Genomic DNA, 23,086 nt, shown 5'->3' with positions numbered 1-23,086 from the left:
TCTGGGAAATGTAGTTTTCCCAGGGGAATAGCCCTCAGTGTGACAGAGCCAGGGAGAGAAGCGACAGACAACCTTTGCACGAGGATGCATGGGGCTAAGCCTTTATGCACCAATGGAGTTGAAACGCTGGGGTGAGGGCCGTTGGCAGTCAAGAAGGAAAGGGCAGCTCTCAAAGCTAAGGCAGGAGGTATCAACCAGCCTTGGCATGAAGCTTTGTATAGAACTACCCTCTGAGACAAACTACCGCCATCTTCAGGAGTCGACCTAAGCCAGCTCGTCTAATAACATCACAACTGGGGGCCTGCTGACTGTTCGTCTTCCCCCTTGGAAGAGTGGTGTGGGAAGGTTAAGGACTCTTACTTGAGAATTCAGCAACCAGTTCCAACCAGCTGTATGCTGCTCTGATCTATTTACACGTGGTCTCCAGGAGGGGTTAGAGGTAAAAGATGAGGAGACAGGGTGCCCTCTAGGCATCCCTGGGAAAGCCACCATTCTTGGTGGGTGAGGACATTCCAGTGCAGCAGAGTTAGAGTCACCTCAGCCCCGCCCATGACCCCTCACCCACATGCTGCAGGTAAGCCCAAAGAATTCCTTGGTTCCTCACATCTTGGTTTGTCCCAGGATCTTAGGAGGAGGGGTACATGTTGTTTGCATTTCCCCAAGAGAAGGGGTTTTTAGCAGCAGGGGTGGAGGGAGATGGTTGACTGGCTGCTGGGCTGGACACCTCTGCATTCACACAGGCGGGGAAGGCTTGTAGATGGAGTGAAGAGCTCAGCAAAGATGCAGTGAGATACTGAGAACTAACTGGGACTACCAGAAATGAAGGGCAAGGGAGGGGCTCAACCTTAGTGAGACAGGGTGAGTCTGGAGCTGAAGAGAGGCATGGAGAGAAGGAAACAGGGAAAAAACATATAGAATGGGAACACAACACGCTGCTTGGGGCAAGCATCTCTGAAGTTCACTTTCACAGAGGGGTGTCCACTATGTGAGACCCTGGGGTGGGAGGGGGAGCAGATCCGAAGTCTTGATTTCAAGCAGAGTGTCTGGGAGTGCAGGAGAGAGGTGGGGACCAGCCAGGGAGGACTAGACCTGTTCCCTTCTGTAACATGGCCCGAGTCTTTAAATCAATGGCCAGCCGGCTCTAGAGGCTTCATCTAGCACTTTTATCCCAGATATGGATTCCAACTCAGATACCCACGGTGGGGTAGATTTGAGCTCTGCAGCTTCCTGGGGTCTGTACTACCCGGGGAGAAAAAGACAGGTGGGGTGGGAGCTTAAAGAAAGGTGTGGTGGCAGACGCCTTTAATCCCAGCACAGGCAGGTGAATCTCTGTGAGTTTGAGGCCAGCCTTGTCTGCAGAGTGAGTTCCAGATCATTTAGGGCCACACAGTGAGAACCTGTCTCCAGAAAAGAATCTGGGAAACCTATTTGGGAAGCACAACAACAAACTCTCACACCAGAAGACACAACACAATGTCTCAGTTTCCAACTGGGAAATACACAGGTGAGTCTGGGGACAGTGTTCAGCATCTCACAATGCACAGTACAGCCTTCTCATCTTGTCTCCGGAAGTCAAGAGTGCCAAGGGGGCACAGAAAGAAGAATGAAGTGTGCCTGCCTGTGGGAGGGTAGCCTGGAAGGCTGTGCCTGGTGTATCTTGGGGGTTCCAATCCTTCCACAGTACAATTTTACCCCTTGCTTGGTAGCCACTTTCAAAGCTACAGGTGACCATGTGACAATTCTAGGGTTTTTTTGTTTTGTTTTGTTTGTTTCTTTGTTTGTTTTTGAGACAGGGTTTCTCTATAACTTTAGAGCCTGTCCTGGAGCTAGCTCTTGTAGACCAGGCTGGCCTCAAATGACAATTCTAGGTTTTTAAAAGTGTGAAAATTCATCAATGAAGCATTTAATCTAATCTACTTACTATGTGCCCTCTTTTCTTGTTTTTGTTTTTCTCTGTCTGTGTATTGCATGCATGTGTATGCATCTTTGCATGTGTGTACATGCATATGTCATTTGTATGCATGTTTTGTGTATGTACATGCATATGTCTACATGTATAAGGCCCTGGGATGCTGTGAGGACTCATCGTCTGTCACTATTCCACCTCATTTATTGAGGCAGGCTTTATCAATCAAACCCAGAGATAGCTGATATGGTTAGCTTTGTTAGCTGGCTTGCTCTGGGGATTCTGTTGAGTCAGGCTTCCAAGGTTGGAATCATAAGGAGGCTGCCACACCCACCCTGCATTTATGTGGGTTCTGGGGAAATGAACTCTGCTGAATCACTTCCTCAGATGTCCCCATCCTTCCACTCCTCCCTGCCTCATGATTCCGACTCTCAGTTATCTGGGTCTTTAGGTACCCAGAGCAGGGCAGATGACTGACTGAAAGAACTCCTGGAGTCCAGTTTTTGGTTCTTTGGGGGGCTCAGTAATTCCAAATCACTATAGCAAGAAAGCCCTATGATTGATTTGTGACAGAGCCACCCACTTTCTTACTGGCACTTTCCATAGCTGCACTCTCTGCCCTAAGCCTCCACTTTGTAGTTCAAAACAGAGGGAGGAAAGCCACTCATTTGCTTCTTTGGCTAGAAGATGCCAACACCAGCGGTCACCTTCTCCCATGTGGCCTGTGGGATCAGCTGGATCCAGGATTACTGGTCTAAAGGAGAGTTAAGAGTTAGAGACTAGGAAAGGACTGTTTGTTTACGAGACTGCTGGCTCGATTCCCATCAAAGACACAATGTATCCTGGCAGCCTAGGTCAAGCAATTTGAATCTACTAAAGAGTCAAAGTAACTTCCTAGAATTATTGTAGTTGAAATCCAAAAACCCTTCTAAAGCTGTTTACTTCACACAGTGAACCATAGTGATGACCCCTTTCAAGAGACTCTCACCCAACTACAAGATGTCACAGTACAGTGTTGCTAAGGAGGTCAGCACTGGTGTGTGTGTGTGTGTGTGTGTGTGTGTCTATGCACACTTGAGCCTGGAAATGGCAATGCTGTTTCTCAGGGATATCCTGCCACCTCAGACCCCTCTCAGATCGGCTAACACACACATTTCACATTTCGACATAACAGAAGAAAGAAAGCAGTGAGGGAGCCCTCTGCCTGCCCCCTCCTCCCCTTCTGCATCCCTTCTGTCTGGCCAGGCCCTTCTACTCCCTAGGTTGGGTTTTCTCACTCATCTGGCAGCTTCTCCCTCAGTTTCACACTGGGAATGAACAAGACCCTGGGGGAAAAGAATCCAGGTCATGGAAGAAATAGCACAGAAGGGTATTGGGTTAATTCAGAACAGGGTGGGGGACGGGGACACAGGCACCTCTTTTTCTGGATCTGGGTCAGTGAAAACGTCCTTATCAGCTCATCTTCGAAGTTGTAGTTGACTGTCCAGAAGACGCAGAGCTGCTTGCATTTGATGGCCAGGTCTAGGATGGTCCGGAAGTCTTTGGCAGTGTTGAAATTATTCATGCCACTGCCCTGCTCCCAGGCCTACACCGTGAGAAGCTCCAGGGCATACTTTGGGGGCAAGGATGCTTTTGGCTTCATTTTCCTTTCACACAGATGGGGAGAGTGGAGATGTCAGGTGACCTTGGAGAGGCAGAGGGGCCCAGTGTGTCTCATGGACTGCTTGGGTTGCAGCTGGGCAACATGGTTATGAAACAGAACTTGAAAGAGGGAGCCCTGACTCCTAGGTAGGCTTGCTAGACTCAGCAGCAGACAGAGTGGTACACATGGTGTCCTGTGTTTGGGCAGCAATGTAACTCCTGGCTGATAGGACCCTCTGTAGGCTAGCTATGAGCCCTGTACCATGGATTGCCATGTCAGAGGAAGATTGGCTGTGGGATGGGGAGGTAGGTTGAGTAGTAAGCAGAGAGGGTAAGGAGGGGGAGGGGTGGTGCTTGAGGGAGTCATGTGACTTGCTGAAATTCAAATCAGAGCAAACCAGTCCCCCAGGCCTCAGCCACTTATGATGATTTGAGTCTCAGCCACAGCTTCCTGTTGCCTTCTGAGAGACAACATGGTGTCCATACAGCTGTACTGGTAACCTGTGGCATGCAACTTTAACTTCCATCCATGTTTCTCAGGAAAACTTGGCTGCCACTGAATTCTTTGACCAATGTGAGGTCAGAACAAGCTGCACATTGCTCTGATGCTAGGAGGCTCTATAGGCCTGACCCAAATACACAAGTACTGAAATGCAATCAGAAGACCCATGGCTAAATGAGCAACAGCTTCCCTCCAGAGGCCCAGCCCCAAGCATGGGAGGATTTGGGGGTTCAGGACAGTTGGCAAAGCTGGTATCCTAGCTTGTTGGTAAAACAACAACCACATTGGCCAAAGCAGGGTCTGGCTGACCTGTTTGTACCAAGTGAATCAGACTCTTCAGTTTGGTGGGTTGGGGATTTAATGAACTCACTCTGAAGCTCTGTAAAACAGGTGGAAAACTCTCCCCCCACTTGATGACTGATGATTTACATAATGCAATGAGAGCCTTGTAGGCTTTGGGTCTGGAGGTGAAGCCAGGATGCAGATGACCTGACATGGGAGCAAAGTGTATGTTAGTCCTATTGTATATGGTAAGTAACAGAGTGAAAAAAACCAATCTTTTTTGAGACAGGATTTTATGTAGCCAAGGTTGTCATTAAACTTGGTATGTAGCCAAAGTTGATCTTGAATTTCTGATCTTCCTGACTCTGCCTTCCGACTGCTGAGATCACAGGTGAGTACTCCCATGCCAGTGTATGGGAGTTGAACCCAGGTTTTGGTGATGTTAGACAAACTCTCTACAGACCTCAAAACTGTGGGTTTTCAAAAAACTTTATTATTTATTCATTTATGTGGTTTTTCATGACAGGGTTTCCATGGCTGTTCTGGAACTCACTTTTTAGACCAGGCTGGCCTCAAGCTCACAGAGATTCACCTGTCTCTGCTTCCTGAGTGCTGGGATTAAAGGTGTGTGCCACGAACGCCTGGCTAAAAACTTTATTTTTATTTGGATGGGTGTGATGTGTTCACACACATGCAAATGTGAGAGGCTGTAGGGGCCAGAAGAAGGAACCAGGTCCCCTGGAGCTGGAGTTAAAAGGTGTGAGCCACCGAACTCTAGTGCTGGGAACCAAACTTGGGTCCTCTGAAAGAGCAGCAAACCCCCCTTAGCCAGTGAACCCATCCTATTTTTTTTTTGACAAGTGCAATTTCATTCTGGGGGAAATTTGTTTTGAACCGTGTATATATATATTTGAATTACTGATGGGTATCCAAGATGCAGACAGTAGTGACTCCATGGTCTGGTGGGTGCTGGTAATTTCACAGTAGTACACACACCTGTGGTACCCACTAGGGCAGCCACCAGCCACTGTGGCTGATTGTATTTGAGATCATTAAAAGGAAAAGAGACAAAAATTCAGCTCTTTGGTAGCTCCAGCCACACCTCAAGCTCTCAGTGGATTCAGAACACAGGTCTAGATGTTTCTCAGTGTTGGAGAAAGACCTTCCTGTCTGTTCTGAGCTCGTTTGCACACTGCTGTTGCTGAGGTATCTTTAGTTCACCTCTCATTTTTGTCAACACAGTTTCACTGGGATGGAGTTGCCCCTGTTTGTGAATCTATCGCACAAGGCTGTTTTCAGATTGAAATGTCAAAGCCAAGTAGTGGGAAAACTGTGGCCTCCTAGGCTGAAAACATTTGCTGTGTTGCTATATAGGTGAGTTTTCTGTCAACTTGACACAAAGCTAAGCACACCTGAGAAGAGGGAGTCTCAACCGAGGAGCTGCCTCCACCAGACTGGCCTAAGGCCTCATCTGTGGGGGCTTTTTCTCGATCGATGAATGATGTGGAAGGGCACAGCCCTCTGGGGGTCCTGAGTTGTATAAGAAAGCAGGCTGAGCAATCTAGATGGAGCAAGCCAGTGAGCAGTGTTCCTCCATGGCTTCTGTTTCAGTTCCTGCTGCCAGGTTCCAGCCCTGACTTTCCTCCATGACTCACGCAACTGTGAGAGGAACTAAACCCTTTCTTCCCCAAGATGATTTGGTCAGTGGTTGTATTTGGGTTTTTTGTTTGTTTCATAACAGGGTTTCTCTGTGTAGCTCTGACTGGCCTCGAGCTCACAGAGATCTGCCTGCCTCTGCCTCCAGAGTGCTGGGATTAAAGGTGTGCATTGCCATTGCCCAATTTGGCCAGTGTTTATCACAGTGACAGGAGGCAGACTAGCACAGCTGCTATTTCAAGAGCAAACAGACAAAAGTGAGCTGAAGCCCATTCTATAGACTCCTGTTTATTCTGAGAGAAATCAAAACAGCTGGTTTTTGTTTGCAGTGGGGAGAGATGTGTCAAACCCAGGATCCTCATGCTAGGCAAGTACTCTGCCTTTGAGCTCCAGCCACAAACAATGGGTAAGAGCTGTTTGCTTTACCTTGGGGTGAGGACATTGAACACAGAGCCTTGTACATGCTAAGCAAATGTTTTACCCTGATTTCCCCTGGGCCCCAAGAACAACTCAGGTGGAAGATATTATAGTCTTCATAATTCTAATATAGGAAATACACACACACACACACACACACACACACACACACACATAGTAGCTTGGCCTTTGTATGTGCATGGATGTGAGAATATATGTGTGTGTGAGAGAGAGAGAAAAAGAGAGAGAGAAAACATGAAGCAGCCTAGAGTCAATCTGAGAAGTTGATTTTGATGCAGGGACCAGCCCACTGTAGGCAGCACCATTCCCTTGACTGATTAAGAGCTAGCCAAGATAAACCTATAAGTGAGACAGCAAGCAGCATTCCCCCATGGTTTCTGCTTCAAGTTCCTTCCTTGAGTTTCTGCCCTGACTTCCCTCCATGATGGCCCTCCATGATGGACTGAGATCTGGACGTGTAAGCCAAACAAACCCTTTTTTCTCTAAGTTGCTTTGTGAATGTGGGTGCATGTGCCTGTCTGCGCACACCCATGAGAGTCCAAAGGAGGATGTTGGCTGTCTTGATGCATCATCCTTCACCTTATGCCACTGTGATAGGGTCTCCCCCTGAACTTCAATCTGATTCAGCTAGACCGTTTCTCTCTCCACCCGTACCCCTAGTGTGCCTCCAGTAGAGCCTGGCGTTTTATACAGGTGGTGGGGATAAAACTCAGGTCCCCATGACTGAATGGCAAACACATACCGTGGAGCTATCTCATCAGTCTATTTTGAGATCTTTCATTCGTCCATATATTTCTGTATCTGCCACCTGTGAATGGGCTTTCTGAGGAGGAGTTTTCTTCACCCAATTTCCTGTCTCTTACCTCACAAATCTGCCCCCCACATTCTGTTCTTTAGTTCCCTTTTCCACAGAGAAAATGAAGGGATGTTGTCTATGATCTGTTTGTAACTGTATGTGCTATCCCTCACACACCATGGAGAACAGAGCCAGCAGCTCCTTAAGGTTGCCTGGACTGCTTACATGAGAGTGGGATTGCATGTAGGTGCCTGGGGGCCTGGGCAAAAACTGGGAGAGAATTACCCAACCCTCCCTGGTTTTTCCTCCACGTTTTCCAGAATTTTCTCAGGAGCTAGGGTCTGTGGACTCCTCCCTAGTGCATCATAGGTGGGCAGGACATCAAAGTTGACACTTTCATTGAGACTCCTGGATTTCAAGGTGAAGCTCAGCACCCTGGGGGCCATCCACTTTGAAGTCTCAAACTTCACCTCCAGCTCCTGGGTCCTTTGGAAGACTTTTAATTGCCTCTGGATTTCCTGGACAAACAGTGAGCGCTCCTCTTTTTGGGAGTGGTAACTCTTCAGAGGACTGAGAAACACTACAATATCAGCATCTGATCCATACTTCAGAGCCGCGCCTTTGCCAGTGGATCCTCCCTAGGAGGAAAGAGAAGGTGAGATGCTGCCTCCCCTCACCCTTGTCTCCCTGGTTCCCAAGAGCTGGCGCTGCTACAGGCCAGCACTCACCTTGAAAGCCTTCAGCACTTTGGTGCTTGAGTCCTTGAAACAGTTGTTTTTGAGGAATTCACAGATGATGTTAACAGTTTTTCTGATCTGCTCCAAGAACTTTTCATTGGGCTGGAGGAGGTCTTTGATGAACGTGTCCAGTAAATGGCTTGGAGTGATGAAGAGTGATATGGGCTGGGGAGGAGAGAAATTTGGTGGGCTCTGCTCAGAAGCCACCCCAAAACTCACCTCTTTCCTCCTGCTAGCCTTCTTCCAACAGTGGGCAGAGACCTTCCTGTCAGAGACCTTCCTGAAAATGTTCTTGAGATTCTGGGCAATCCTTACCTCCTGTGGCCCACCCCCTCTCCAAGCAGAAACTCTCCTGGTCCCTCATGGGCTACTTGGGAGAGATCTAGATCCTTCTGAAGGGGTTGTAGGATGCAGACATGGGAGGTGCTCTGGGTCAGCATGAGGAAATCCCCAAAGACCTTGCAAGAGGCAGGTGTGAAGGTCAAACTTGGAAAAGTAGATGAGAGCTCAGACATGGAGAGGAGGGCCTGGAGGGTGTTGGACTAATGGCTTTGAAGGTGGATAAGGAACTAGGGTACATGGGCAGGGTCAAGGAGCTTAAAAAGGGAATGAGGCCTCAAGTGTCTCCATCCCAGCTCTGCGAGACTGCATTTGGATTGCCCACTGCTGTAACAATAAGGTTATAGATTTAGGGGTCACTTTTTAAACAGTGGGGAGTGAGGAAGAAGACAAGTCTAAGTGGATAAGTTTCCTGGAGAGCATTGGCAGAGAGCAGTGCAGCCATCTGGGAACAAGAGAAGGGGCTTAGCTTTGCAGGCTAGCTGATCTTGGTCAGACACCCCTAGATGTTGTGACCCTTGCACCCCCTTGACAGTGGCAGCATACTCAATCCTTCTGCTCCTACAGCTCAGATGGTGTACAGGGTGTGCATGCGCACATGAGTGTACATGTGTTGTGTGCATATGTGAGCTTGTATCATATGCAAGTGTACACACAGGAATGCACACATATGAGAGGCTATAGATGAATATTCAAGAATACGAGTGTTTGCATGTGCGAGTATGCACATTATGTGCACACGTGAGTGCATGCAAATGTGAGTGTATGCAGTTGTGAGTGCTGATGTATTTTCAGAAGTGTCAGCATTGTGCAGCACTGTGAGAGTGTGAGGTTCCAGGTGCAAAGGTGCATGTTCGTCTGTGAGTGTATATGTTTACGTGTGAGTGTGTGTGTACATGTGATAAGCCTGAAATGCTCATTCCTGCTTGTGTGTTGGTTCCTGGGCTGTCAAGAGAGGGGTGACGTCATGGTCTGAAAGGACTGGCTAGTGAAGAGCACGGGGATCAGAAGGTGTGGTGGGGACTAGAGAGATGACTCATTGGTTCAGTGCACTGTCTGTGGACCCAGGTTCAATTTTCAGCACCCGGGTGGTGGCTTACAGCTGTCTGTGACTCCAGTTCCAGGGGATCTGATACCCTTTTCTGGCCTCTGTGGATATTATACACATTTAATACAACATATATTCAGGCAACAGTTGTACACATAATATATATACTGAGACATGGTTTCTTTGTGTAACCATCCTGGCTATCCTGGAACTTACAGACATTCTCTTGGCCCTACCTTCCCAGGTGCTGGGATTAAAGAGGTGTGCCACCACTGTCTGACATTAAAAACAATTTTTAAGGTGTAGTAGAGACATGGAAGCTGAACATATTATGTGCCTGTGTGTTAGAAGGGGGATCTATGGGGTGCTATTGGTATGGCTGTCAGAATATGAATATGGTGTGTGTGTGTGTGTGTCTTATAGTTTGACAGCACTATGAACTTAAATTTGGTTTTGACCACAGCCCAGTGGTTGTGGAAGTGAAGCACCCTCAAGAGACTCTGGTGACTTGCAACCACCACACTAGTCATGAAGCTGAGGGCATGTGTGTGTGATATCACTTAGCCAACAACGGCAAGTGCCAGAGTTCCTGTCTATGAAGCTCACACAGGCATTGTGAGTCTCTTTTTGCAGAGATAGATGTTTGAAAACTCAGAAGGAAACCAAGGAGGTTGTCCCAAGGAAGTAAAAGGCCAGGCAGTGGTGATAATGGAGCCTGGGGTGGGGGACACGGGAGCGATTGTGGAGTCCTTGGCATCTACCTGGGGAACGACCCCATTCACAGACTCTGCTTCCTTCTGTCTGTCCCACATTGTTAGCGTCTGGTAGCTCTGTAGATGGAGTGTGGCCCCTGCGTCCACACTTTGGATAGAAGTTTGCCCCTCACGTGTTCTCACAGGTGGGGTTTGATTGGCACATCTGTCTCATTTCGAAGGCCAACAAGGCAGCCTTTCGACAGACTCAGCTGGTCTAGTTTGGGAATGCTCTTGATGCCCTCCTCCGACAGGCAGACTACATCTGCATCACTGCTGGCCCCACACCCAGGGGCTGGGCCTCAGGGTCTGCTTGGGAGTCACAGACATGAGTTGTGTACACTTCTAGGAGGCTCAGCTCCTTGTCTGCCCCCAACTCCTGTCTCCTGATTTTGCTCTTGCAGAAATAAACCTATCTCTTTTCTGGGGAACCAACTTTGTTTATAGCCCCTCTTTTCTACCTCACAGCCATCTTTGTGGCCTCTAAGAGTTGGTTGAGTTGCATCTCCCTAAAATATACTGGGATTTGGACCTGTTGTACCCATGACCATGACCTAACAGGAAATGGACTTAGAGAAGCTGGTAGGAGAGGGTCACAAGGGTGAGCTCCAGCTAAATATGACTATTATCCTTAGAGGAGTTGGGTCCCCAGACAGTCACACATCAAGGAAAAGGAGAAGAGACAGGGCAGACATGTGACAGTGGAGGGAAAGACAGGGTGATGATGTCACAAGCCGAGCCAGGGATCAGAGCTGTCCAGGGAGAGTCCACCCCTCCCCTATTCCTTGTCTTTGAACCCCCAGCATCCAGAACTGGGGGGGGCAAATTCTGTTGCTTTAAGCCACACTGAGTGTGTGACATGTCACAGCAGTCACACAGGCAGCCATGACACACTCTCTCAAGTCAGCATCAGGAGGACCCTCTCTCCAGTGTGGACATCCTCTTACCAGAACATCCCAGCATTGTGCAGGTGACATATCATTCAGGCTAGGAGAGTACAGCCAGGCCTGAGCTGCCTCTGTCAGCATCTGCCAGGAGCCGTTATCTTTGCCCACATTATTGGTTGGGTCAGTTGGATTCATGATGGAGGAAGGTCATTGGTTAAAAAATAAAGAAGCTGCTCAACCCTCATAGGTTAGAACATAGGTGGGTGGAGTAAACAGAACAGAATGCTGGGAGGAAGAGCAAGTGAGCTCAGATGCAGGACAGCTCCTCTCAGAGACAGATGCCATGCAGCTGCTCCCCAGGGCAGACGCGATGAAGCAATCCACCAGGTCAGACATGCTGAATCTTTCCCGGTAAGACTGGTGCTACACAGATTATTAGAGATGGGTTGATCAGGATATGAGAATTAGTCAGTAAGGGCTAGAGCTGATGGGCCAAGCAGTGTTTGGAAGAGTACAGTTTGTGTGTTGTTATTTTGGGGCATGGGCTGGCCAGGCGACCGGGAGCTGGGGCGGCAGGAACACAGCCCACAGGTCCCACTACAGATTCAAGATGACTGGTCTAGAAATTTTATCAGATTAAAAGAAATCAGGGCTGAGTTTACTAGAGCACATCTTTAATCTCAGTACTTGGGAGGCAGAAGCAGGTGGATCTCTGTTAGTTAAAGGCCAGGCTCGTCTACATAGTGAGCTCCAGGCCAGTCAGGATTGTACAGTGAGATCCTGAGATCCTGTTCCCTTTGGCCCACCCCCCAGCTCCCCACCCCCAACCTCCCCCACCCCCGCCCAGCAGCGCCTGGGAAGATAGTTTAGAAACTAAGACTGCTTAGAACTCAGTCATAAGGACCAGGGTTCAGGACCCACGAACAACATAGGTGTTTTGTACATGACTTCAGTCCCACCTCTGAGGGATAGAGACATGGGGATCTCTGGGGCTTACTGACAGAGTATAAAAGAGAACCCTGCCTCAGAATAATACACAAAGGACACCTATATCCTCTTCTGGTGCACAGATGCACAATTTTTTTTCGAGACAGGGTTTCTCTGTAGCTATGAAGCCTGTCCTGGAACTAGCTCTTGTAGACCAGGCTGGTCTTAAACTCACAGAGATCTGCCTGCCTCTGCCTTTCGAGTGCTGGGATTAAAGGCATGCACCACCACCCAGCCAGACACACAAATTTTAATAAAGAAGTTGGGCTGGGGAAATGGGTCAGTGGGTAAAATACCTGCCTCTCAAAAAGGCCCTGAGTTGGGGACCCTCAAGACCCATATAAAAACTAGATGCTAGTGTGTTTATAATCCCAGCCCTGGGGAGGCAGAGGCAGGTGTGTCCTGGGACTCGCTGGTGAGCCAGTCTAGCCTATTGGTGAACATCGGTGAGAGATCCTGACTTAACAAATAATGTGGAATGGCTGAAGAACCTCCTCAGAGGTTAAGAGCATCGACTTCTCTTGCAGAGGACCTGGGTTCAAGTCCCAGCACTAATGTAGTGACTCACAACCATCTGTAACTACAGTTCTGGGGAGTCTGACATCCTCTCCTGGCCTTCATACGCACTATGTGCACGTGGTTTACAGGCATACACATGGGGAACACACATACTCATAAAAGAAGTGAACCTTTGACGATAAGCAGAGAGTGAAACCTGATGTCAACTTCTGACTCCAAGTGCATCTGTACCTACGCATGCGAGTGTGCACTCACACACAGAAGGGAGAGGCTGCTGAGGGCTCTGCGGTATCCAGCCACACTAACTCCATCCTCCTCTTCCCAGAGATGTTCCATCTCATGATTCTTGCTATGAATTCCTCCGCTTCCTCTAGTCTTTGAGGTGCAAAGCCTGACCATGGTTTGAAATGTGGAACACATTGACTGAATCTCCTCTGCAGACAGATTCTCATCCCCCTCCCCCTCCCCCATATCAGCAAGGACTCAGAACTCACTCTCAATGGGGCCCAGGCCTGCAGCCAGAGAGATCAGAAGCTGGGTACCTTTGGAACCTGAGTTGGCACAGAAGAGTGTTGCAAACTGTTACATCCTCGAAGCCGTAATTGACTATCCAATAGACACACAGCTATGATGACTGCTTGATGAGTCCCAGCATGGTCCTGACACCTTCTGCAATGTCAAAGTCCTCATCTTGGCAGCCCTGTTCCCAGGCATACACAGTGAGCAACTCCAGGGCGTAGGAGAACCCCGGAGATGGGGAAGTCATCCACTTCTCCTGGCACTGGGAGAGAAGACAAGACTGTCAGGAAGCCGGAGCCTAGACGATGTCACCCCCGTGCCTGGAAGTCAAGGTGTCAGTACCATCAGACACAGATGAAGGGATGGAAGGGACACCTGGAATGCTCACGCTTCTCACAGGGGTGTGAGTGTGTGACACAGTGTGTAAGCCTGGGCGGGCATGAGTGTATGTGTATATGTGTTGTGGGTGTGTGAGACTGTGTGAGTGTTTGTGTGATTGTGAATGTGTGTATGTGCCCATGCTTGAGTATGCATGAGTGTGTGAGCATGAACACATGCTGTGTGAGTGTGGGCGCATGTGAGTGTGTTTATGTACATGTGTTTGAGTAAATATGGGAGCACAGAAGTGTGAGTGTATAAACATGTATGTCAGTGTGTGCATGTGTGTGAGTATGAGCTGTGTTTGTGAGTGGGTATGAGGAGGCCGGAGGTCAAGGTCAGGTGTCTCCCTCAGTAACTCTCTACCTTATGGTTTGGAACAGGGCCTCTCATTGAACCTGGGGCTCACTGATTGACTGCAGTGATTGGCCAGTGAGCACAGGGGATCCACCTGTGTCTGCCTCCTGAACACGGAGTTACAGACACAGGCTACCACTCCTGCCTTTACATGGGTAGTGGGCTCTTCCGTGCCTGCGCAACATGTACTTTCCATACTAAGCCTTCTCTCCCGTTCCAGTAGAGTGGTTTAAAAAATCTACTTGGCATTCTTTATTAAAGCTAAATAAGTACGCTCCACTATATTTCATGCAGAGTCCATGTATGCAAATATAGACACACATGTACATGCTGTCTGTGGTTGTGTCTGGGACTCCAGCAATTCTACTGCATGTCTACCCAAGAACAATGAGAGCTTAGGTTCAGAAAAGACATATCAGAGGACACCCACAGTAACCAAAGTCACAGAGGTTACAACCTGGGAATGACTTAAGGGCCCCACAGCAGCAGAGAGGAAAACACGGGTGTGTTACTATAATGGAACATACGAGGGAATGAAAACTACTGCTATGTAATGATGTGGCTGGATTTCTCAGACATGGAGTGAAATAAGATATCACCTGTGTGCAACACAATCCATTTACAGTGTTGGAAAATAAGGGGGGCTGGCAAGATGAAGAGAGTTCAATCCCCAGGACCCACATAGTGAAAGGAGAAAACTCATTTCTGTACATTGTCCTCTGCCACACATACACTTTGGCACATTCTGACACACTCACATGCACACACACTGTTTCTCATGCACTTATGCACACACACACACGAACACACTCTCATCCATGCACATATTGCACTCGCACATGTGTACACACATCACATTCTTTTAAATAAGATTCATTAGTGGGGATGGTTATTGGAATTTAAAAATTATTTTAATATATTCAATTTTTTATTACTTATATGTATGAGTGTTTTGTTTGTATGTTTGTCCGTGTACCATGTGTGTGCCTGGTATCTATGGTGGCCAGAAGAGGACATGGGATCCCCTAGGACTGGAGTGATAGATGGTTGTGAGTTGCCATGTGGGTGCTGGGAATTGAACCCAGGTCCTCTAGAAGAGTAGACAGAGTGCTCTCAACCGTGGAGCCATCTCTCCAGCACCCTAATATTTTTTATTATGTGTGTCTGTCCGTGTAAGTTCAGGTGCCTTCATAGGCTAGAGGTTTGAGACCCCCTGGAGATAAAGCTGGTTGTGGGATGCCTGAAGTGGGTGCTGGGAACTGAACTTGAGTCCTCTTGAAGAGCAATATGTGCTCTTAACCGCTGAGTCATTAGTCCCTGGATTTTTTTTTAAGTGTCTTGCTATATAGTTGAGGTTAGCCTTAAAGTCTAGATCCTGTTGAGTCCACTTTTTGAGTACTGGGGCCACAGTTGTGTGACCCCTAGGTGCTTGGGTTGAGAAAATACTCAATTATGGTTTATGGATGAAGAGGAGATCAAATTAGATGAAAGTATGTTGTTAATATTATTAAAATTTGTTTGCTGTGAATGATGTGGGGTGTGGTAACACATAGCTTTGATCCTGGCACTTAAAAGGCAGAGGCAGCCTGAGTTTGAGGCCAGCCTGAGACCCTCTTGAAACAAGGCAATGCCATAAATTACCTCCTGATACCAGTGCTTGACCAACAGGATCAGCTCCTTCACTCTCCTGGGATACCGCTGGACAAACCGTTGCTGTAACGTGGTGAAGCAGGCTGCAAACTCACCTAGTGCTGCTCTTACGTGATCCATGGATCTTTTGAGATCCCAATAGATCCAGGAGCTGCAATCCTCACCAAAGCCTGCAGGCAGAGTGCAGCAGGGAGCTCGACTCTGATGGCGGTCTGAGTCAGCTGGAGCTGGGGAGATGTCTAGTTAACAGTGGGGCTACTCTCCCTGGTAGGCTAACAGGAAGCCTGACATGAAAACAGGATGGGGTGGACCTGAGACAGAGTCAGCGGAGTCACACAGAACACGAGGCAGTGAACTACACATGAGAAACAGATGCCCCAGAGTGATACTGAAGGCAACTGTGTCTGCACGACTGGCGGATGTCTGTACCACAGAATGCCTTCTACTGGTACCTCTCACTAAGACTCAGGGACACCTCGAGGTGGCAGGAGTGGGGAAAGGTTGGAGGTGCACTGAGCCACTTAGTTTCTATTCTTGTCTGCTGAGCTCTGCCATTCATAAATATATTTAGGTGCACAGCCTGGGGTGAGCAGCCCTGGAAGGACACCCTGGAAGGAGCTGGGCACATACCTTACCATTTATTGAGTGTCGACTGTATACCAGGCACAGTTGAAGTCCTTTATGCAATGATATAACATGAAAGTTTTATAAACCTCTCGTGGGGGTGCAGCTATCAAGTTAATTATATTGAGAGAAATGCCCTGAAGTTAAAAAAGCTGGAATTTTGGGTTAAATGTCCTTGGGAAAGAAACCATGGCAGCAGCAGCCTACCTCATCTGTTTGGGACATGTAGACCAGATTAGTTGGATTTTTATATAGTAAAGGAAGCAATTTATGAATCCCTCTGTAGGGTCTTATTCTTTTTTTTTTTTTTTTTTTTTTTTTTTTTTTTTTTTTTTTTTTTGGTTTTTCGAGACAGGGTTTCTCTGTGGCTTTGGAGCCTGTCCTGGAACTAGCTCTGTAGACCAGGCTGGTCTCGAACTCACAGAGATCCGCCTGCCTCTGCCTCCCAAGTGCTGGGATTAAAGGCGTGCGCCACCATCGCCTGGCTAGGGTCTTATTCTTATTGCTACGTAGTAATAAAAAAAATGTTGCCAGGGTTGGTGGTGCACACCTTTGATCCCAGCACTCGGGAGGCAGAGGCAGGCATTCTCTGTGAGTTTGAGGCCATCCTCAAAGTTCCAGGACAGCTAGGGCTACACAGAGAAACCCTATGTATGTGTGGTGGTGGTGGGGGGATATGGAAGATTTAGCTCTACCGCCACCTGGTGGTACCATTTGGGTGCTACATGTGAAGCGTTCCCTTCTCAGGGCAGCAGAGGGTGGGCTGGTCTCCTGCCACCAGGCCCTGGGCATAAAAAGAGAGAAGACATAATTTCCTGCAGCGATGGAACTTCACATCTCTCTCACCACTGACTCCCATTCTTTTGAGGCAGGCACGCCACTACAACCAAACAAAGCTGGAAGCTAGCTGCCCTGATCTTAGAGTCAGTGACAAAGGGATCCATGGGGTCATGTATCAGTTACTTTTCTGGTCCCTGGGATGAGACATCTGACAGAAGCAACTGAAGTGGGGGAAATCTTTCTGTTGGGTCACTGCTGGGAAAGACATGGCTGCAGGAGCTGACGCTGAGTGCTTCCTCCTTGGATCAGGAAACACACTGGAAGTGGGGTTGGAGGCAGGGTGGGGTTATCACCCTCCAGGCTCAATTCCAGGTCACCCACTTCCTGTGGCAAGGACCCTTCTCCTACAGGCTATACTCCCTCCCAAATTAGTGCCACCAGCTGGGGACCAAGTGCTTCAAACCCTAACAGATGAGAAGGGCCCACCGTGGCAACTTGCATTGCTCTCTAATTCAGGCCATCATCCTGAGAATGCTGTGATATGGGTGTGTGTACATCTCCATCTTGTCAGAAAATGATCAGGTGATGCTTATTCACAGTTCCAGTAACCCAGAAGTTCCTCGGAATTGTAGACAATGGAGGCACTCTAGACCCTAGCTCAGAAGCCCTGGGATGTCAGACTAGTTGAATCTACCATTGGCAGCATAGCCACCAGCCAATCCTCTCCTTCTGTTTCCCCATTCATCTGTCTGTCCATCCCTACATCCATTCACTTTTCCATCTGTCTATACATCCTCACTTCCTTCCACCCATCTAAACATACATTCACACATCCACCCATTTTCCCATCTGTCCACTCATCCATCCATACGTCCTCTTACACATTCAGCAATCCCCCACTTCTACCCATCCATCCATCCACCCATCCATACATCTAGTGAGCACCCAGCCATCCACTCTCATCCACCCACTCACCTATAAAAAGAGTTTGGAACATTTTATCTAAAGTAAATGAGATGAGAATGAAGTTCTAGATATAATATGCCCAGGGTAGGAGGCTCTTCCCTCTTGGGGGCTGTGGTGAGGGGTCCCAGAGGCTCATATGTTTGAATGCTTAGTCCCCAGTTGAATCATTTGGGAAGAACTAGGAGGTGTGCCCTTTTTAGAGGCGGTGTGTTGCTGGACCCAGTGACTCTCTTCCTGCTGCCTGTGGATCAGGAGAGGAAGCTCTCAGCTTGTTCCTGTGCTATGCCTGTCTGCTTCCTGCCATGATGATGAGGGACTAACCCTCTGAGCCTGTAGACAGCCCCCAATCAAATGCTTCTTTTTTTTTTAAAGAGCTGCCTTGGTCAGTAACAGAACTGTGACTCAGACAGTTGTTTGCGAGCCCCATTTTGGAAATAGCCAGTCTGTCTGTCACAGCCTCAGCCTGTAGGAGTCAAGGGCCTCCCCAGTAGTCCCAGAAAGTTTGGGACCCCACCCCAGTGCCTGGAGCACTCACACATAGGATCAAAGCTGGAAGGACCTGCAAGAGTATCCCCTGCCTATGTACGGACAGTAAGACTTCAAGGGTTTGCCCAAGGCTCACTGACTTAGAGTATTTCTTGTGGTGTTTCAGCCATTGTTCAATCACGCTGAGGACTTCACGTTGGTTTTCCTTCTGTTCCTGAAAGCTATGGAAGTGATCCATGAAGAGAACAAGGGTGCCATCTGAGTAGCCTCTTAGGACAGTTTCCTGGTCATAGGAGCCACTCTGCAGGGAATGAAGCAGCAGTAGTGAGGTCTGGACTTTCTGTAGCTCCAAGCAGTGACATTTGTCAAGTTCAGTGAAATTCCCAAATGTCACCATCATTTTAAAATCGGGCTGCTGGCACTAATTTGTGTCCTTGTCAGCACGCTAGCTCCAAACTGGAGGCAAAGCAAAACTGCAATATGATGAATACGTGGCACAGTGGAGTACCATACAAGAATGAAAACGATGGCACAAACAAAACGCTCACAGATGGAAAGATGCCATACAGCAAAGTGCGAGTGCGCGTATGCACATACCCAGTCTGCTAATTTACTGAGCACGGATTACAGCAGGACTCTGTGCTGCTGGGAACACTGTGTGTCTCACCATCACAACACTCTGAAGTGGGCTCTAGGCTGATTTCATTCTACAGACCCAGACACTGTGGTACAGAGAGATGAAGCCGCCTGCCAGAGGCGTAGCCTGACAGAAGGTGACCTGACTGCATCTTGGGCCCCTGAACAGTCTGCCATCATGTCCGCAGAGGGAGAAAAACCTTGGGAAGTGCAGTCCCCAGGGCCTGGTGGGGAGCAGTGCTCAGCATCACCGTGGGGGGTGGGGGAGTGGGTGGGGGAGGGGAACAACCTTGGTCTCCAACCTGGCTCTTACCTAGCCACTCCCTGCACAGGGAGCTCACTGCTCTGCAGGAAGTCAGAGATGGCAGCCAAGTCCTGGTCTACCAGATTCAGGCAATCTTCACTGGGTTTGAGTTTTGCGTGGATAAAGTCTTTTAGCTTGTGTGCTGGCACTGTGGGCCCGATAACCCATCGGATGACCTCCAGGATGGTCCCGCTGATGGCTCCCCAAGTGACCCCCCAGATGGCCAGGCAGATGACTTGCCAACCAGCCAGTTTCCCATAGTTGCTAGCTGGCCTCAGGAATGCTGTAATAGCAGAGAGAGGTCCCTTGTAGGTCAGGTCTGGGGATTCTGCCCCAATACTGGGGGGTGTGTCTCGATAGAGGAAGTGGAGTCCAAACTTGCTGCCCTGCCTCCATCACAGCCTTGCCTAGGAAATCAAAACCCAAGTGTGGGAGTCACTGCCCAGCAGCTGCACAGGGAACTTCCCCCTAGCCAGCCTCTCCTGAGACACACCACTCCAGAGTCAGAGGTGTGCACCTCCACAGAGTCCTGATGTGTGTGTCCTTCAGTGCAGGACTGACTTCTTGGTGTCTCTATCTCCTCCATCTGTAGATCAGAGGAACCTGTCTCAAAAGTAACCAAACCCTTGGCCGAGTGCTCACTAATCACTAAGCTAATTTGGTTTGATAGATGGTAGAGGGTGTCCATGGAGACTGGCCCTTTTCTCCTGTTTACAGTGGCTGGAGCTAGCAGTGCCAAGCTTAGCAGTAGAGAAAGCCCAGAGAGGCTACTGACTTACTCAAAGACACACAGCATGGCAGGTGCTCTGGTAGATATAGGCTTCCTTTCTGCCTTTGAATGAATGCAGGGCCCTGGAGAGTCAAGAGTAGCTTCCTAACACACACACACAAACACACACACACACACACACTTAAAGTAAAATTTAAAAATAAAATTAAAAACAAGGGGAATTTTGCCAATTCAATATAATTATTTTGTGTTGGTTTTGAGACAGAGCCTTGCTATATAGCCCAAACTGGCCTTGAACTGGTAATCCCCCTGCCTCAGCCTCTCATAAACCATTATTATAGCATCCTCCTTCAGTGTAGGACGGACATTGTGTTTAGCTGTCCTATGTTGCAGATGGTGTCCTGGGAAGCTCACTGGGAAAGACATAGCGACTTTGGTTTTTCACGTCCCCTCAGAGTTCTGCTGAGTCCTGGACCATCGAGAATACTGGCTCCCTACAGGAACGCTGAAAGCTGGAGGAATCTCAAAGTTCCTCTGAGTGAAGCCAAGGACAGAAAATGACTTCAGGGGATGAACACTAGTGGCTCTCAGGGACCCTGCCTCAGTCTCCTGAGTGCTAGGGTTGTATATGTGCGTCACCTCACCCATTCCTAGCTATGGCCCTCCTGGAACTTCTACCCAGGGCCATGACCTGAACAGAGATCAGAGGATTCACTGCCACCATCATGGTGTCTGCTGTCGGAGATGGAAGGGTCAGCAAGGCCTCTCCACGCCTAAATAGCCATGACCTCACTGCAGCCTCCAACCATCCCACTTCTGGAGCTATTTTGACAAAAGGGTTCAAAGTCTGCGTGGTGGGAAGAGGGGCTGAGATACCAGGCCATTGCCCTGTCTGTTTCCTGATTCCATGCAAACATAGGTCTCTGCTGGTCACATTTGTCTAGACCGGAGGTTTTCAAGCGGTAGGTCTCGACCCCTCTAGGTCGAACAACACTTTCACAGTCGCCTAAGATTACGGGGTCACACGTATTTCCAATGGGCTTTGGAACATGTCTGCCCACATGCTGGTATGCCCACAGACGAGTACCCAGAACTGTATTAAAGGGTCAAAGCATTAAGAAGGTCTAGACTCCGAGGATGTTGTGACCAACAGCCATCAAGAGACATAATTTGGGGTCTGGTTGGCATCCTCCGTGAGTTGGCTAGGTGAGGTGAAGTTGGGACCAACCCCCCTGGGGTTACCTAGAGCCAGGAGCAGGAGACGCCCCTCGCCCAGGCTGGCCACTGTGGGCTAAGCTGAGGAGGCAGGAAAGGGCAACAAGTCTGAAAATACTACGGAGGCGCTGTCCTCCTGCATCCCTGTTGTTCTTTCCCAACCGTGGTCCAGGGAGAGCCAGGCTTCTGAGACACTACTGGTGGGGGATGGGCAAGTGCAGTCACCTTTCTCCGTTTCTTGTTCTTCTCCAGTGGAAGGATCACTACCATGTCCATCCCTCAGGTGGTCCCTCTGGAGAACCCTGCTGTGGCCACACTGCTTCCGGTATCAGTATCTACCACTTGCTTCCTGTGTGCAGGGCTGGGACATTCATAAGATATGTCTTCCTACCCTCCCCCATCCCCCAACCCCCGGTTCCTAGCTGTCACTTAGACTCGGCTAGGGGATTGGAGACATTTTCCCATTTAAGACAGATAAGTAGACATTTGTCCTGGAGACAGCCTGGCATCACCCTGGTCCTGGTGGGAATCAGAGGACAAGGGACAAACACCGCCCATCCACAGTCCACCCATAGTGGAGCAAAGGTGAAGATTCTGGAAAATCAGTTTCTGGATCAAGGGCTTGTTAACCCATCCCTTCCTGTCCCCATCAGGACCCTGTTTCTATTGCATTTGAGAACATCAGACATCAGGAGGCAGAATGACCTGACCTCCCTGGGGAGACATGAACAAATGTTGTTCAACCCAGACAGGGTACAAAGACTGAGCAAGGAAAAGATGCCCAGTCTAAGTGGTGAGCTAATGGGTTTATTGGGGTTACTAATGGCATGAGTTGGGGGTTGCAGGGTGTAGGTGACCCCCAAGCACTGCATTATCAAAAAGCCTCAGCCTTCATCGGTGCTGAGTCAGGAATGCTGTACCCCTGCACTTCTCACTTACCCTCCCCGACCTAGGCGCTACCTCCTGAGGGAGTTGGTGGAATCACAGGAGAGGTTTGGGGTCCTTCCTGCTCCTTCTATGTCCCTAAGGCCCAGGTATCACTTGTTTTGCTTATGTCATTATCATGGCTGTGGACCTGGGTATTCGGTAGCCGGCATCACAACCTCTGCCCCAGGATGGCCACGGTCACATTACATGGGGAACATATCTGGTCCACAGCTGGGGGGGTCTCTTCAGGTGGAGGGATACCAGAGAGGAGCGTGGCTTCTTGGCAGGGCCGGGCTGCTGCTAGGTGTGGCTGTAGGGGTCGGGGCAGGGCACAGTGGGTGCAGACTGGCAGAGCCTGAGGTGTCTGGATCCTCGGGTGCCTAGCATGGGAGTCAGGGACACTGGGTGATCAAAGCAGAGGTCAATGAAGCTTCACTAGGTGGGTAAATAGGGGAGGAATGAGAGGGTGGTGGGTGAGCAGGCAATCAGATGGGAGACAGTGTGAGGGGGCACATACACACACATACATATACACACATACACACAGATACGTGCATATATATATACATGTGCACATAACACACAAACATACATGCATATACATACACATGAAGTCACATACAGGCACACACTAAGACACACAGACAGACACACACAAACACAGATCCAGGCATAGATACACACCAACAGATACACACAGAACACATGTAGATACACACAGACAAACAGACATAGACACATGCAGACACACAAAACATATATACATGCAGACACACACAGACATACACACACACACATCTGGCTCATTACTCAAAGTCTCCCATACTGGTGTCATTTTCTCTCAGCTGATGTGACCACTGATCTATCTGGACTTCATACAAAAGCCTGTGGGAAGGAAGACATGCTGGTTACCTTAGCATTTCTGCAGAGCTGAGACCACACACGTACAGGTCCTCAGGGGCCATGGGTGGGTCCTGTCCCTCAGAGAGGACCATGTCTGCTCATGACCATGTCCTCCCCCAAA

The 23,086-nt window shown here is 48.9% G+C and overlaps 1 pseudogene; it reads right to left on the bottom strand.

Moving 5' to 3' along the window:
• Nucleotides 1–1,186: 1,186 nt before the first annotated feature.
• LOC130869093 (2'-5'-oligoadenylate synthase 2-like) lies at nucleotides 1,187–23,057 on the bottom strand (annotated as a pseudogene).
• Nucleotides 23,058–23,086: the final 29 nt, after the last annotated feature.

This window comes from Chionomys nivalis, unplaced genomic scaffold (assembly GCF_950005125.1).
Source record: "Chionomys nivalis unplaced genomic scaffold, mChiNiv1.1 scaffold_75, whole genome shotgun sequence".
NCBI classification, from domain to species: Eukaryota; Metazoa; Chordata; class Mammalia; order Rodentia; family Cricetidae; genus Chionomys; species Chionomys nivalis.
The sequence above is the reverse complement of the archived record's forward strand: the minus strand, read 5'-3'. Positions and strand labels throughout refer to the sequence as shown.